The 12,529-nt window shown below is 34.9% G+C and overlaps 1 protein-coding gene across 1 annotated transcript in view; it reads right to left on the bottom strand.

Annotated features, from left to right (window-relative positions):
- LOC119557826 (allatostatin-A receptor) overlaps positions 1-12,529 on the bottom strand; it is a 96,494-nt gene that overhangs the window by 40,879 nt on the left and 43,086 nt on the right. The window contains exon 2 of the mRNA XM_037870784.1: positions 5,420-5,499. The gene's annotated coding sequence lies outside the window, so the exon portion shown is untranslated. The remainder of the gene's footprint in view (positions 1-5,419; positions 5,500-12,529) is intronic.

Here is a 12,529-nt window from a genome sequence, read left to right as displayed (position 1 = left end):
TTGCTCTAAATATTGTGTTTTCTAATATTAAACTTATTTTCTTATTTAAATAAACATCTATCTTTTTTATATCAATCCTTTTGATTGGTTAAATTAATTTAATTACCTTTCTGTTAGCCATCTTCATAAAGATTTTATATTTATAAACTGTTTTCCCAGCTTTGAAAGAATTTTTCATTCATCATGGAATCACCTTGAATGAATCACACACAAAATGAATAAATCAGTGGACTTGAACTTATTTATCCAATTATGATAAACAGCCAAAAAAACATTAAACGAAGCTTAAAAAATAAATGAAGGAAGTTTCTTATTGAAATGCAAAAATCAAAAAGATTCCAAGACCTTTGGACAGGCGAATAAGAAGGCAAATAATTTCCGCTGCTCCAAAGGGAAGTGCCCCCTGACCTTCGAGCCCCACAATCGCCGTGCTCCATAACCCCAGATACCCAGATTCAGGACCTCCTCAAAATAGCCCCTATAACATCCCCGGGCAGACAGGACAGAACCGTTTCCGTTTTCCGTTTCCTGTGCAAATATGCGAACTGGGAATGGACAAATACAGGGGCGAAGGGCAAAAGGATTGCAAAAAATCAACGAACGTTTAGCGACCGGAAGCGAAGACTTGAATACCTTGGCTAATGGGTTCTTTAAAAGACTGAATATTTTTCTCAGATTTGATTTTAACATTTTCCATGTTGCTTATGATTTTATTAACCTATTTTGTAAAATGTATCTTTATATAATTTTACTTAAATTACTAGGGCTTTGAAATCACATGAAATGTCATCTTAGGTGTCTTAAAGTATGCAATGAATAAGGATAGTTGCCTTTTTGAATGAAATCATCTTACTTCTGAGTTTAAATTATATTGGTATTTACATTTATACACCTAAAATGTTATTTTTACTTGATTGCCAACATTTGATTAAAATGTTGTGTCGTTTCTTAGCTAAATATTTCATTTGCTTTCAAAATTGTTGAAGTTTTGGTTTTGGGTTAATAGAAATGAATAATTTGCATCACCAAAAATCCATGGACTTCCTTTTAGTCTAGCCAATATCCCCGTATTCCAGGGTATCAAAACATGCGGGCGGCTTCTCGCATTGGTGGCCTAAGTTGACATGATTTGAGCCGGGTTCAGTTACGGTTAAAAACCGGTCTAGGCGGCTTATTGGTCAAAGCTTGTCGATGATGTCGATGGCGTTCATGTGGAATGTTCATGTTCGAGTTCCCTTTCCGTTTTCATCATTTTTTTTTTCTGTCTGTCTGCGTGGGCTTTCTTTTTTCATGTCACTACAAATGCTTTCGCAATGTCAGACAGAAGGTCTCCACTTCTCTTCTCATCACTTCACCGGCCCTTGTGTATACAAAGGCGGAAAATCTCTTTTTTTTGGAGTTACAGCAATCATCGAGGACATGACACGAACAGGATCAGGGTCAAACGTCACATTTTTGAGGTATTTTACAATATTTACCGTATTTGTTATTTATCCACAAATGTGATTAAATAGTTTTCAGCTCAAATAAAAAAAGGTTGTATTAATCCTGTACCTTGTATTTTTTAAAAAGGATAAAAGAAACAGACTAAAATAGGTTGTATTACTTATTTGTTGAATATAATTACTCGTTGGGCCAACCAAGTATTTTTTTTTATTATTAATAAAATGAAATGGTTATGTTCGTTTAAATTCGTGTGATTTTTAGTGGATTATTATTGCCATTAATTGCAAATATAAAAAATTTAACTTAATTTTATTTTAGTAATTGTTTTATTTATATGATGATAAGAATTCGAATTTTTTATTCCATTTATTAATAAAATACTAATTTTGTTGGCCTTATCTTGTAATATTTCAAATAAAACATTAAAAGATTTTCTAATTTTCTGGGTTATGTGCAACATTTTCGAAGAGTAAGCGTTGCATCGGTGTGTTTAAATCCAGTACATTTAGGACATTTCCCATTTTCCCCAAGCGCTTTTCCCGCTGCCCCCACCCATCTCGGTTTTCCCGTCTTTTATGGCCTCGTAAACAGCACATAACACTAAAGAGCCTGCTGAGGGCGGGTTCTAGGCCAACAAAGAGAAACATACACAAAATATAGAAAAATAAGAAGTTCTGTTCCGGGAAACTGGGCGGAATGTGTGCGTGTGTGAATAAAATAGTTTTCGAGTATCCATTTGCATATTTAAACGGATGAACTAAATGGCTTTCCCGCACAGCCCTACAACTTCATTCGCATTTTCCCTTCTTGTTGCTAATGGCTTTCCTTTATCCAAATTTCCCCTCAGCCACTTGTCGCACAAGCCTAGTATTTGTATTTAATTTTTCATGCGCTTTCATTAAATACTGTAGAAATATAGTAGAGAAACGAAGCTGCAGCCGCTGTTGTCCTGCCAAAGTCCAAAAGGATGAAACTCTACCAACATCAACAAGTTTGGTCCCTTCGGTGGCCAAGTTTATTTAGGAAAATTCCTTTATCCGAAATCCAAGGAGGGAACGCTTTTGGTTTAGATCGGGGAATTCCACAGCCAAACGCACACAAACACCCTGATTTCCATATATATCAGAATACATGTATTTATACATTGGGTTTTTAATTAAAGTGAATCCCTGTCCGCCTTCAATGAGTTATATATATATGTATCTATGAAACGGGTATCCTCGCCAGACAGCTTTGAATATTTTTAACATTTTATATTAGTATCCGTTCAAAGAATGCCAGCTGAGTTCTTTCGCTGTTGGTTATAAATGTGGATTTCTTTCATTCCTTCTATTTATATTCCGTAATCCGCAATGAAAGGTTTTGACCCTGGCATTGGATTTATTGTGTGTGTGTGTGTTCTTTGCTGAAAGGAGACTTCGCCAGGGGAAAATGTGGAAATATCTAAATATTTTCACTACTTATCATTGCGTCATAACGAAATTAAAGGATTGAACACTTAAAAAAAATTTTAAATAGGAATTCTTCTATTTTATTTTATATCTATCAAATGTTAAATACAAATATTAAACTTTATGCCTTTTCACAACTTATCGCTGCGTCATAACTGAACTAAAAGATTGTAGAGTTAAAAAAATAATAAATTAAATTGGATTGCTTCCAATATATTTAAAAATTAAATACAATTATAAAACTGTATCTTTTATCTAAGGCCAGGGGAAAGTGTGGAAATATCTAAACATTTTTACAACATAATACTGCGTCAAAATCCCACTAAAATATTATTAAAAAGATGAGATTTCTTCTTATAAAATACATACGATTTTAAAACGTTATTACCTTTAATAGTTTAAATTTTCAATTGTGTATATAGGTGCAACGATCCACCTTTTATTGCTGAAATGGAATTTGGCTGAAATTAAAACTCGAGTAAACGCAATTTGGTTTTAATGTTGACATAAATGAGGCAACGCTCGTTGAACTGCCCAACTATTTGAACAGCTTTTGGCTCGAACTGGAAAAAGTATTAAAAAGCCAAAAACAACGCTGTAAAGTTGCACGAAAAATGTGGCGAAAATTTATGGTTGCGAAATGTTGATGGATGTTGGGTTTTTGGGGGCGGAAAACATGGCGGAAGGTCACCATTTCATATGCAATTCCTGTGTTGATTGCAATTTCTGCGGTCGGGCCAAATGTAATTTGTTTTGATATTTCTATTTGACGGATGTCAGGATGTCTCTCCAAAAAGCTGCTTGTTATGACGCCTAAAATCTAGGACTTAACTGGTTGGATTTTGGGTCAAAGCCCTTGATAATGCTAAACATTAGTTGTGTTCCGTTTAGCATCATATTTCCACATTTTTTTTATTATTTTTAAATAAGAACAAGTGTTTATAATTGCCATTTGATACTGACTTGCACTTTGGCTATTTTAATTTATTTATTTATTTTTAAAAGTCATGGCTAGCTATCGCGTATCTGTAAACATGGATGTTAGATAAATATAAATTTTATATATTGAGTACATTTTTCCATTATGTTAACATCTTAAATGATATGGTTATATGTGATATGGATATATGGGCTTATTTGTCGATTCGTATTATTATTATTTAATTTAAAATAACTATTTATAATGACCATTTGATATTTACACTAATTAATGTCAAAATAATGCAAAGACCGTAATATTTCGTTTTCGGTAAATAATAACGGTAGTAAATTAAAATGCAACATTTTGTTAATATTTCTGTAATTGGTTTTAAGTTTTCCCGAAGTGAGCTTCCTTTATAGTTTCCCTTGGGTTTCAAATTTTATTTTTAATGTTCCTGGTTAGTTTACCGAAATTTAAAAGAGTTTGATATGAATATGTGAGTTTATTTTGTAATTTTTATTAAATGTAAAATTTGTTTGAAAAAGAGAGCTCGAAAAAACCCAAGTCCTTAACACACTGATGCCCACCATTTTTTGACCTTGTTATCGAATAAGGCTCAAGGGTTCAACGTCATTCGGGCATGATTAAATGAAAATATCAGCTTACACCGTCTCCCGATTTCAGAGCAGGGGCTCCAGGTTGTCGACCATTGTCATTTATTGTGATTACATGGTGTCCCACTCTAATGATGTCGGCATGTGGCGTCTGTATGCCCCTCTCTTTCTGCCGACCTCCCTCCCTCTCTTTCTCGCACTGATGCAGGTCGCAGGTGTCAATGGACCCTTTGGCCAAATTCTCTCATATTCTCCCAGATAAACATACAAACAAAGATTCCAAGGGGTTGTCAGAGATTAAAGTTTGCATTTTGTACCCAAATGAAAGATATTTTAAGTAGTGTCTTGATAACATTTTTAATTTCTTCATGATTTATTTTAAAAAGTCTCCATTTATTTGATATTTTTGAAAAAGTTATAAATAATTTAAAAACAAAAGTTTGCATTAAAAATTTTGTAGTATAATTTTTTTATTCATTAATTATAATTATAATATACATTATAATTATAAACAAAATTAAAAAACAGATTGTATTTTGTTTTAACCCTTTTTTCTTCCCATATTTTGCTATTGAGAGATACAAAAATTTATGTTTGTATATAAATTAGGGTATTTCTTGTCCGTAGCCTGAATCTAATGCTATCTGCTTATTTTTATGATATTTTTTCATGGGTCTCAGGTCCGCTTTATTGGCCCTCTCTTTCTGCCGCCCACCCACCGTCTCTTTCTAACTTTGCGCCCTTCTTCGCAGTTAGGAACATTAATTTAATCGGCATGTCATTTCATGTTCAAAGTTTTACACCTTTGCGACAGGAGGCAGGATAACCATAAAATGCCTCTTGGCTTTGTCCCACATCTCAACCAGGATTTTCCCCATTTTCCCGTTGCCTGATTTTCCTGCTTTTCCCGCTTAATTCCCTTTGTTTTTCACCGGGTTAAATGTGCTGGGAGGGGGGGACAAGAATGGAATCCAAAGAAGTCTTACCAGAAAAATTAGTTTAGTTTCCCGCACTCAGCCTTTAATTCGAATTCCGAGTTTCCAGGCACCAAATGAGAAACGTGTATCTGTAATCAAAAAACGAACAATTTCCACAATTATAAGCTAGTTATTTATTCATAAACGCGGCCAATTAAGCATTTACCAGATCGAAGATGAATTCTGTGAAAAATTGATTTCCATTTGGCAACGCGTAGCATTTGCCAATCATAATTGATGGTGGAAAATGGGTGAAAACCATCAATAGTTTGGTGGTAACGGTGGTGAATGTGGAAATGGAAAAAGGGCGGTGGAAAATGGAGTCTGGTAAATGAGTAATGGCCCTGTTTAAATACCAAATCGAATGTGGACAAACATGTGGGTATAGGTTCACTAAATGAACCTCGCAAATTGTGGTGCTAAAAAGGGAATATTGCTATAAATTACAAAAACTCTTTAAAGATATTTTCGCTGTGAATACTTAACCCCATATTTCAAGTAACTATTATACAACATCTTGTTGTTGCCCTTTAGATTTTACATTGCAACCGAATGGATAAATATAAGTAAATTCTTCCCCAGAATAAAAACAAATCACAATTAAGCAGCGAGTTTAATCTTATTTATGTTTTACGATTTTCGGCATAAAAATTCGTATACTCATTTTTGGTTTATCACATTCTCAGTCTTTTTCTCGGGGGCAATATTATCGTTAACATTTTCCTTGACTTTGTTTGTCGTTGCTTGATTTTTATGAGTTTTATTATCCAAAGGCACATGGATGTTGTTTTTCCCGCCCATTGTTTGTTACTTTGTTGTTGTTGTTGTTATTGCTGCTGTTGGCAGCTTGTTGTTTATGTTGTTTTCGCTTATGTTTTTATTGACAGTTATGACAGCCATTTGTGCTCGTTGTCATTGCAGTTTTCTTTGAAATTGGCCGACCGAAAAGTGCGGGAAATTCATTTCGATTTTCTTCGTTTCAATGGAAACGAACCGTATTCGTGTCATACCCTTTCAATAAAAATTAAGCAATATTGTTCAATGAATTGGCATTATCAAAACGTTGATGGGTGCACTTTTATTCGTAAAAAAATGGCTGCTTTGTAAACTGCTAAAATTACATTCCACATTCTTTAATACATGTAAATAAATTTGTATTATTTAATTGAAAATATTATTTTTATATTTTAAAATTTATTGTGCATACTATTATTTTGAAAACTGTAAATTTAAGTAGCTCTTTTATAATCATGCAATAATTAAGCGGAAAATTCACAAAGACTTGAGTTGAAAGTCATCAGTAGTTTGGTTGCCAAGAAGTCCGATTTGTCTCTATGGTTTTGCTATTAAAATTAATACGCAATAATATCAAATATTATTATGAAATTCTCAAATGCGTGGGTGTGTGGATTTGAGCGAAAATAAGCCACAATTAACTGATGTTGCTGCCTTTGTGGCCATGTGGGTGTGCATGCATACATATATCTTCATGTATTGCAACAATCTTGGCCGCATTTTGTGGCTATGGCAACGGTTGTGCAGCTCATTAGAATAGAGAGAGAGTGGGTGGCTGCAACCGCAAAATTTCATCAACAGATGCAAATGAAATGGCAATTTGTTGCGTATTCGCGCAGCTATGGTTAAAATAATAGTAACAAGACGGTGCTATTACCATATCTAGTGGTTTGAAATCACTAAGAATGGTGCCTACAAGTATGCAACACATTTTTATGCTTTAATTAAAAATGACTCAGATTATTCTTTCGCTGTTTACTTTTAGACACCTATGAAATGGATAATAAATCATATTAACCATACGCCTTTTTTAAATTTTAAAATAAAAAAGGCTTAATATATCACTTTTTGATAAACAATGTACCATACTCTGGATTTTTACATTTTTTAAAAATTAAAAAAATTAACCTAATGATCTGTTTAATATTTAAAAGTATATTTTGAACCAACAAAATTATTTGCTTACAAGTTTTTAAAAAGCATAGACCACTATTTAATTGTGTACAATTTTATATGTTTTCTTGGGATTTTGATGCGTTTTTGATGGCGTATCTGGTAAGTCGTTAATTCAATTAGGCGGCAAATTCATAATGTACAATCCCCGACTTAAGCAAAAGCCACTCAAACAAAACGAACGAACGAGCTATGGGGAAAGTTGTCTAAGCCAAATATGCGCAGAATTGCCTAAAAATGTGTGTTTTGGCCATGTCCGTCGAATGACTTGCACACGTCTTTCTGTGAATTATCCCATATCCTGGCACAGGACCCCCTCATGATTAGAATAAAGTGTGGCAGCTGTGAGATATGAGTGCACGTACAAGTTGAGTCCGAGCAAGCAGGACAATAATGAAGGGCGCATAAAGTGCAGGGGCGTGGCAGCTGCCGCACACACGCTTTTACACAGTCAGAAAATTTAAAAAAAAAATTAAGCATATAATTAAATTGGTTTATAAAAAGCCAACAAATTTTTTAAGATGTGCCACAACGTTGTCTTAAAATTAACCAACATTAAAAGACAATTATAAATAATACTGAAATGGAAGCCCAAGTTATACTACATCTTTTATAGGCTCTAAAAGTGTAGTGTAAAATATTTAGAGCAAAAAAACTTGGACAAAATGTTTTACTGGACCTTGAATATGCAAACAATGATTTACAAAAACCAATCTTGTTTTCCGTGTACCCAAGTTTTTATGCCAGTCACCCCGACCCCAATTTTTCTCCCTCCTTCCAGCTCTAATATTATTAAAATTTCTCGGTCTTTGTTTGCTCACTTGCAAGTTGCTCCCATTGATAACGCTTTTAGACCCCATCGTTCCGGCTTACTTTAACCTTCTGGCCCACTTTGTGAGTATGTTTTGGGGAAGCTTTCAATATATTTAACAAAATATTTACGCTTGACGGTAAAGTGACAAAATGCAATTGCCCATACAAATGTTGCCCAAGAGGGAAAAAGTCAAAACACGACGCACACACATAAATGGCGAAGGCAAAAATGTTTTCTTTAAAAAGTAATTTTTGTTTTAGTTGCATTCGATTTTAAATGGAAACTCCATAAAAGAGAATTTGTTATTTCCAATTTCGTAGTACTTACATTCATTCATCACTGTAATATAACAATGCCAACATTTACTATATCAACGTTCATTGCCGAAATATATTTATTATAAATGTTCTAATTATTAGTTTTGCATATAAGATTTTTCATTTTCACGAAATAATTTGAAAAGTGCATGGGCACTTAATCGGATTTTATTCTCTCTTCCCTGCAACTAAAATTCAATTTTCTCTGAGGTGCTTTTCAGGTTTTATGGCACTAACTAACAAAGGTAACAAAATATTTCTGGCCATGTCATCAGAAAATAGAGAAAATCAGGCCCTTCATCGGCTGTTTCATTATTTTTTATGATCTTACATTTCGAACACAGTGTGTAGTCGGTAGTCTGGACTAATCGAATCAGTCGAACCCCTCTATACATATATATATATATTTGAATAATCAGAGCGACTACTCATGCCCTTTCTCCATATTTTTCTGATGAGCTGAGGGAGAGCAGATATAAATTGGCCGCATGTGTCACAGCTAGTGTTGTCAGCTTAATATATTTAAAAATATGTAGGATTTGTATGGAAAATAACACTATCAAATATTATTGTTTCATAATTTGTATACCCTTGCAGAGGGTATAATGATTTCAGTTAGAAGTTTGCAACGTAGTGAACAACATTTTTTTAAAATTATAGTTTTAATGTTTCTTGACATATTCACTTCTTATCTTGGGAATATCATTTTTATAATATTTCAGTCGAACGATATTATCATATATCTGCCGTAGGAATGATCGGATAAATATTGTCAAAATAATGCAAAGACCGTTATATTTCGTTTTCGGTAAAAATATACGCTAGTAAATTGAAATAGAACATTTTCTTAATATTTCTGTAATTAGTTTTTAGTTTTCGTAAAATCTGAAGCTCTGTACGTACAATGCTCCCACGGGAACGATCTGCAAGGGTATAATAGCTTCGGTTTGTCGAAGTTAGTTTCTTTTCTTGTTCAAAATGAGAATTTATTGGGTTCCTAGGCTTGAAATCATTTGTATCGATATATATCGGTAGGTGATTGGAGGCAGTTCTGTTGGAATAAGGACAAATTGGCACCACTGGTCGCATTCGCATTTCGATTCGATTCGCCTTTTTCGCTTCGAGTGGCATTTGAGCCACTCAAGTGGGATGGTCGGGGGACCCCGTATATGTGTGTGGAAAATGAGTTGGACCCAGATCCCCGGGGCTATCCCCTAAACCCCCAACCCCCAGGCCTAAATGACACATAGAAGTGCGAAAATCCTGTCCGAAGGCAAATGAGCAATCGATAGGGGTGGGAAAAAGTGCTTCAATTGAATATGAATTGACTGTCGGATTAATATCGTTTAAGCCCCCTGCTTTAATTTGTCGCAACAAACTAAGCGAAAATGGAATGTAAATTGCCTTGACAAAGGACAATTTCTCTATTCTAGTTTAGTGTTCCTTGGCCCGTTTTTATGGCCTTCAATATGCGAACATAACCATAAAATACATATATCCAACCCAAACCCCAAACCCGGACCCAAACCCCAAACTACAAAGCCAATAGAAACAAAGGAGGGTTTTGATATGTGGAGAGCATACATATGTGCCGCTAATGCCCCGCAAACGATGACGCGGGGATAAGAAAAGTCAACAGAAGTTCTCCCGGGAGTCGACTCGCCCGATGACCTCCAAGCGATAAAGTTGAGTTTAATGGAAATCGAAAAATGTGCAAACAGCAAAAGGGGGTAATCGGACGCTTTTCGTAGGACTAAAGTTTAATGTTTTGCCCGAAATTGCAAATTAAATGACAATATTGACGTACTAATTATTTTGAGGAATTGAAAATCGCTAAAAGTTTCAGAACATTTTGGAACTAATGTGCTTAAATAATTGTAAATCGTTGTAACTTTTTAAATTCCATATAATAATAAATCTTAAATGCATAAACTCATTTCGGAAATAGTACAGATAAGTTTTAGTTTATTTAATCAAAATAAAACTAATAACAATATTATTAAATAGTTAAGAAAGTGTCTTTAAAATATAGAATTTTAATGCTTGGTTTTTGAGTACTTTTTGTTCAACGACTTCATAACTTTTATTTAGTCCTATATACCCATTCCATTAACCCACGGTCTATCTTGGCGGGCATAAAGACAAAAGCAGACAAGTCTTAAAAATAGAAAATATATTGCCAATGCAGAGGAAAAGTCGGAAAAGCGAATAGAAAGGCGGGGTTAGAAATGAAAGGGGCCGCATTGTTTTGCCGCGATAAAGGAGGATACAAACGGGTGGCTCTCTGACCACAAATAATTACAAAAAAAATTGCAGTAGCCTCTATTATAGGATTTTCCCCGCCCCGGCTTCTGGCATTTTTCGTGAGCCCCTCACAAACGATAAGCCCTGGAAATGAACAAAAATAAAATCAAATAAAATAAAAGCCACCCAAAAACCCAAATGGAAAATTGCCAAAAAGTATAGGAAAAAAGAGAGCAAAAATATGGTCAGACAGGGAGGCGATTTTGATAACCAATTTAGTGATAAAGTTATTCCCAGTTGCGAAACAATTGCAATCTGCGGGAGTTGATAAGCACAAATTCGGGGGCAGAAAATGGGAGCGCCTTTAATATCCATAAATTCAAGTAAGAGCACTGGAAAAACACTCATTAAAATGATTGAGTTGAATGAACTAGAAAATTGTGTTGCTTTCAATGTCCTTTTTTTGTTTGATTTCTTTTTTTGTTTGGCCTTAGTGACTCGGTGAGGAGTCCTTGACTTTGGCCAGCTTCAATTGATTAGCCACTTTGATGGTTTGATTGATGGCCAACTTGCGCAGGACACGTGCTGCCAACACAAACAGCAATTACTTATATAGTTTACTCCATATAGGTATTTTTCCTTTTACTTTATTTTCTTTTTTTTTCACCTTGTTATATTCGTTACTCGTAGAGTAAAAGTGTATATTGCATTCGGGGAAAATAATGTAACATAAAGTATATATATTCTTGATCGGCATCACTAGCCGAGTCGATCCAGCCATGTCTTTCTGCCCGTGTGAACACCGTGATCTCAGAAACTGTAAGAACTAGAGGCTTGAGATTTCAGATTTAGATTCCTTATTTTCCTAAGCAGCTCAAGTTTGTTTCGCGAACATGCCACGCCCCCTCTGACGCCCACAAACCGCCCAAAACTGTGGCTCCTACAGTATTCATGCTACTTTTGTTCAACAATATTTTCCACACAAGAATTGTTTCTATTTAAATATTAGTATTTTTGTATTTTTATTTATTTTCGTTGAAAACAAAAATTTGAATATTTTTAATCTAGATAAAATTGTTTTCCGCTCATCGCATTTAAAACTTTTGATTCACATCAGCAGCAACCAGCTGAGAAAACATTTTTCGGGCTGATTTAAAAGTGATTTTTTCTTTCTGTCCCCCGAACGAGAGGGCGCGAGTAAGGTACTCGACGAAAGTGAATTGCTTACAGCTGCTTAAGCCAACTTAAAGAGTGAAGGACACGCAGGCGGAGGGTCCTTTAACCAGGCTGTGAAGCTCAGTCACAAAGATAAACAGGCAACAAATTAAAATGAATTAAAATTGTGTAAAGTTGTGAGCGAGAGTCTCTCGAGCGCCGAGGATGGTGGGTTAAGCGATGCCATGGCGGCCAGCAAGGCAGCAAGGCAGCAATGGGTTAAGGTCAGGTGGTTGGGGGCCCTTTATATGTATAAATATATAGACTATATAGAGTATATAGCAGCCGGGGCTAACTAAGATTAATGAGCTGGCCACGGACGTCGACAACTTCGAGGCTAATGCCAATAAATGTGAGCAGGCGGCTTTCCCTTTTTTTTTATATTTTAATCCGATGATTTATAAACGCTTTGTGTTCCCTTTTTCTTTTTCAACAAATTCAATCATGGGTAAATGCAGCTCCTTGTGCCCCTCATCCACCGATTTCCCTTGACTAACCGCTGTCAGCAGCAGTTAAGCAATTGAAGCCATATTTAGTTAACATTTTGACTAATGTCCCGGG

Source organism: Drosophila subpulchrella, chromosome X, assembly GCF_014743375.2.
Source record: "Drosophila subpulchrella strain 33 F10 #4 breed RU33 chromosome X, RU_Dsub_v1.1 Primary Assembly, whole genome shotgun sequence".
NCBI classification, from domain to species: Eukaryota; Metazoa; Arthropoda; class Insecta; order Diptera; family Drosophilidae; genus Drosophila; species Drosophila subpulchrella.
The sequence above is the reverse complement of the archived record's forward strand: the minus strand, read 5'-3'. Positions and strand labels throughout refer to the sequence as shown.